The sequence below is a fragment of the Sminthopsis crassicaudata genome, chromosome 3, assembly GCF_048593235.1.
Source record: "Sminthopsis crassicaudata isolate SCR6 chromosome 3, ASM4859323v1, whole genome shotgun sequence".
Taxonomy (NCBI): domain Eukaryota; kingdom Metazoa; phylum Chordata; class Mammalia; order Dasyuromorphia; family Dasyuridae; genus Sminthopsis; species Sminthopsis crassicaudata.
The window spans coordinates 632,015,544-632,021,238 of NC_133619.1; positions in this window are offsets into that span (position 1 = coordinate 632,015,544).

Sequence of the window (5,695 nt, forward strand, 5' to 3'; positions counted from 1 at the left end):
ATTTTTCTTTTTTTTTTTTTTTAATTAAAGCTTTTTATTTGCAAAACATATTCATGGGTAATTTTTCAGCATTCACACTTGTAAAGCCTTCTGTTCCAAATTTTCCCCTCCTTCCTCACCACCTCCTCCCTTAGATGGCAGGTAGTCCAATACATATTAAATATGTTAAAATATATCTTAAATCAAAAATATATCCATATTAATACAGTTATCTTGCTGCACAAGAAAAATCAAATCAAGAAGAAAGAAAAAACTGGGAAAGAAAACAAGATGCAAGCAAACAACAAGAGAAAGAGTGAGAATGCTATAAATTGTGGTTCACCCTCAGTACTTAACAGTCCTTTCTCTGGGGGTAGAAGGATGATCTTCATTTTTCAGAGGAGGAAACTAGTCTAAGAAAGGTTAAATGATTTGCCCAGGATTAATCATATGGCTGGTAAATGTCGGAGACAAAATCCAAATTCAATTCTTCCTGACTTTAAGACCAATACTTGATCTACTTTCCTACCTAGTTGGAAAGACAAAAATTAAATAAAATATAGTTGCTGCGCTCCTGGGATTTATAATAAATTAAGAGCTAGTACATGACACATAGTAGGTGCTTAATAAAACATATTCAACGGGACAGCTAGATGTTGTAGACTGCAGGGGTTCTCAAACTAAGGCCCCTGGCCCAGATGCGGCCTGCTGAGGATGTTTATGCTGCCCACCGGGTTATGGCAAATGGGCTGAGGGGCGGAGACAGTATCAGGTTTTGTTTTAACTATAGTCCGGTCCTCCAATAGTCTGAGGGACATTGAACTGGCCCCCTATTTAAAAAGTTTGAGGACCACTGTATGTAGAGGTATAGAGCATCAACCCTGGAGTCAGGAAGACTGGAGTTCAAATCTGGCCTCTGACACTTAACACTTCCTAGCTGTGTGACTCTGGGAAAGTCATTTAACCCCAATTGCCTGCAAAAAGACAACAAACAATATATTCACTGGCTGACTAACTCATAGATATATTTGTTACAAGATTGTTCCCTACACTCAGTGTGGAATGGAGGGGGTGGGGAAGGAAGTTTTAACATTTTAAATAAATACACAGTAGAGGTATAAAGTAACTTGCTCCTTTGACTTAAGCCGTAAAGTTAGAGGTGCTATTGGCAAGGGAAGGGAGAGTTTCTGCAGCAAGGGAAGATGCTAGGACTTCTCAGAGGCATAGCCTACTTCAAAATAAAAAAAAAAAAAAAAACATGCTGGAGTCATCAGTCTCTCTTAGTCTCTGTACCTTAAACTCAAGAATTAAAGAGCAAGACCCCAAGGAGAATTTCCCCTGTATATAATTTTTAAGGTTGACTAGGTTTCAATTGGGTTTAAGGGCAAGAACACTCCAGGTGGTCACAGGAGATAAAAGAGCAACTACATAAGCATGTTCTCACAAGCATGAAATTGCCTTTGGTCACAGGAGTCAGGGATGTGCCTAAAGTCCAGTTTCCTGGAAAGTCTGGATCCGTCCTCGTGGAGAACTTCCACACTTATTATCTATTTACTACAATCATGGTTTGACGAAGCCTATTTATGCCTTGCTACAGATTGTTTTCTTTCTCTGCTGATGGACTCAATCTCTTATTACTTGTGGTCATCAGTCTGTCTGCATTTCCTTGAAATATAATTTAAAATAAACAATTAAGAGAAAGAGACAAAATCCAGTGGAAATTACTGCAATTATCCAAAAGATAAGTGATATCATCTAAAGGGGAACTCTACCCATGGTACATATTATAATTCATCCAATTTGCCCATTCTAATCTTATTCAATTCATCTCATAAGGAGATTATAAGTTTTCCCAAAGGCCCTCCTAAAGATCTCCTGATTTGGGGTAGTTACCTATGGAACAAGCAGGGTAAAAACAAATTAATTATCCTTCATTTTTCTTATGACTAACCCATCTTTTCTTCTCTGAGTCTTGCATTTTTGAAATTCTTGAGCATTGTATATGAATTTGATTTATCAAGGTTTATAATGTTGACTTCTTAGATTGAAATACACATAATAACTTGATCTAGTCTAAGGAAGCATTGCCCATTCCAAATCTTTAGAGGACCTACTTTAATGAATAGAATGCCAGGGATACTATGTCCATTGCTGGGATGTAAACGCCAAGCTGCAGAAGAACTTATAAAAACAGGTGGTTCCTTTCCCCACTCCTCAAAGTAATGGAAGCATTTCCTTTACAAGCAATTTTATTTAACTATTTTCTTAAAAAAAAAAAAAAAAACAAGACTTTTTTGGCAGCAAAACAAAAGTAAGTCTAACAACATTATACTCTGAGTAATTTCAGATTAGCAAGGTCAGGGTTAAAAAATTCAAAACTCATACTTGTAAAGCTAGCTAATCAATTGTTATGATTGATAGCTGAGGTTGGTAGAGCAAATATTAAGCCCATTTTTTTTAGATAATGAAATTATTTTTATTTTTTCCTTAGTTATTTTTTATTATAGCTTTTTATTTACAAGATATATGCATGGGTAATTTTACAGCATTGACAATTGCCAAGCCTTTTGTTCCAATTTTTCCCCTTCTTTCCTCCACCCTCTTCCCCCAGATGGCAGATTGACCAATACATGTTATATATGTTAAAGTATAAATTAAATACAATATATGTATACATGTCCAAACAGTTATTTTGTTTGTTAAAGATAGAAACTGAAGTATTGATAACTATCACATCCAAGAGTCAAGTGGGATTTGAATTCAAGTCTTCTACCATCATACAAGTAACCTTTCATTGGCTCTGCCAATCTGAGAATAAATTTCAAAGCAAATTCCACCATGCAACCCAAGATTAGCATCGCGTACAATTTTCTTAAAGCATTAGAATACAAGAACAAGCTCCTAATTGTGGGAGCTGTCCAAAAGTGCAATGGTAAAGCAAAAGATGGATGACCTCTTGTCAAGGATATGGTAAAAGATTCTTTTGTAGGTGTGGATTGTATCAGAAATCCCTTGGGCCTCTGAGTTGCTGGGTATATCCCACTGTTTCTGTGTTGCTTAAGGTTTCAAAAAGAACCTGATTGCCTCTTCATTATCCATATTTTTATCAAATCTCAGTTTGGCCTTTATCATCTCTTCTTTCATATTGTATTTCACAATTCTAAGGAACCTCATAGCCCATTGGTTCCAACTGTATCTGAACAAGACTCTCCTCTACAGTGGAGTTATTCACCTGGAGATTATGGATCTTCCAAAAGATCTGTGGAGAAGTTTTAGGTGGTCTGGGCAACTAAATGGGAAAAACACATCTTTATTTTCATGAACTTCTAATTGAAATTTAGTATTTTCTCCGGTAATTTAAAAACATGTTTCTGAAAAGGAGATCCAAACTGCCAAAGGGCTACCTAACACACAAAAAGGTAACTATTGACTACAGAATCCACAATAAATGGCCATCTAATCTTTGAGCATCTCAAGTGACAGGGAGTTCACTCCTTCTAAAGTCAGTCCATCTCATTTTGTGTCAGATCTCCTGGTTAGATTTTCCTCTGTAGCAAACCTAAATTTTCCTCCCCCCAACTGCTCACAAAGATATGAAACTGCCTGACAAGACGCCTATTTTGCAGGAAAGAAGAGGTGGTATGATTAGATTGTGAAACTGCATTACAAACTCATAACAAAATTTTAGGGTGAAAATGATTGCATTTAGTTTCTCATTTCATTTCCTCCCTATCCAGACTGCCTGGATCTCTTCACTGTTTATTATTGAGAAGAAATGTCTCTGGTGGGAGCTTAAGAGCTGTCATCAAATATCTGATATGCTGTCAAGGAGAAAGAGAAATAAATTTCTGAGGTGTCCTTAGTCCAGTAAGGGATGGGGAAGGGAGTTGGAGGTTGACAGTGTCCATAAACAGACAGGTTTGGATTCAACAAGAGAAAGATATTTTTGATATTTGACACCATCTAAAATGGGAAGGGCTATTTCCTTTTAGATAGGAGAGTGAAAAATTGGATAATATCCAGTAGGTAGGATTTTTTATGCTGTTTCTTCTTTTTATTTACTAGATTTGTGATTTTATTGGCCTAGGGAACTCCTATTAAGGAAACTCTAACTACCAATATGAAAATTGGGCATCTTAGTGTCTTATAGTTGTCTTTAATACTGATGGGTTAAGCAGCTTGTCTAGGATCACACAGTATTTGTTATAAGGGGGATTTGAACACTAAAATCAATGTTGTTTTCACTACTTCAAAGTTGCCTTTCTCCATATGATGTTTAAAGTTTGCCATTGATTAGACATTCATTAACTCATCTCATTTGTTCCTCTACAATAGCTCTGAGAGCTGTGCTATTATGTAGGTCCATTTTACAGATAAGGAAACTAAGGCTGAGGGGAAATAAGTTCCCTGTCTCTAGCACTATGTAAACAGAATCTGAAAGACCCTCAGTAGGAATGATGCAGAAGTCACCTGGCTACTGAGCAGCCTCTCCAACACCAAGATCTTTTATGCAGTTAAACCAAAGCCCAAGGCTTCCTTACTTCTTTCCTGGTGGGATATTAAGATCTACAATGGAAAAGGATCACAAAGATTATCTAGTACAAATCCCATCCATTTCAAAAGTAAGAAAATGAAAAATTGGGAACTAACCCTCCCCCAAAGTTGAATGATTTGTCTAAGGTTATGTAAGGCACAAGAATAAAATTCAGGATTTAAACCCAGCTCTCTCTGGTTTCTAGACTTATACTCATTCTTCTGTGTCTCATTTTCTTCTGGGTGAAATATCTTCTATTGCTTAAAGTTACCTTGATGTGGTCTGGCTTATCTTTCTTTTTTTTATTAATTTTATAATCATAATTTTTTGACAGTACATATGCAAGAGTAATTTTTATAACATTATCCCTTGTATTCATTTTTCCAAAATTTCCCCTCTCTCCCTCTACTCCCTCCCCTAGATGACAGATAATCCCATACATATTAAATGTGTTACAGTATAACCTAGATACAATATATGTGTGTAAATACCATTTTCTTGTTGCACGTTAAGTATTGGATTCTGAAGGTATAAGTAATCTGGGTAGATAGACAGCAGTGCTAACAATTTACATTCAGTTCCCAGTGTTCCTTCTCTGGGTGTAGTTGTTTCTGTCCATCATTGATCAAATGGAACTGAATTAATCTTCTCTTTGTTGAAGATTTCCACTTCCATCAGAATACATCCTCATACAGTATTGTTGTTGAAGTGTACAGCGATCTTCTGGTTCTGCTCATTTCACTCAGCAACAGTTGATTTAAGTCTCTCCAAGCCTCTCTGTATTCCTCCTGCTGATCATTTCTTACAGAGCAATAATATTCCATAACCTTCATATACCATAATTTACCCAACCATTCTCCAATGGATGGACATCCATTCATCTTCCAGTTTCTAGCCACTACGAATAGAGCTGCCACAAACATTTTGGCACACACAGGTCCCTTTCCCCTCTTGAGTATTTCTTTGGGATATAAGCCCAGTAGTACTGGCTTATCTTTCTTGTCTATCAGACAGAGAGATTAAAATGAGACATATTTTTGAAAGAGACAGAGGGTGTATGAATAGAAGGAAAATAGAAGTAGAATATAGGGATAAGCTGAATAAAGACATTCCAAAACCTTGTCCTGAGTCAGCCAGTGATACTGAACCTCCATTATCATGTTACCCACAATCCCTAGGACT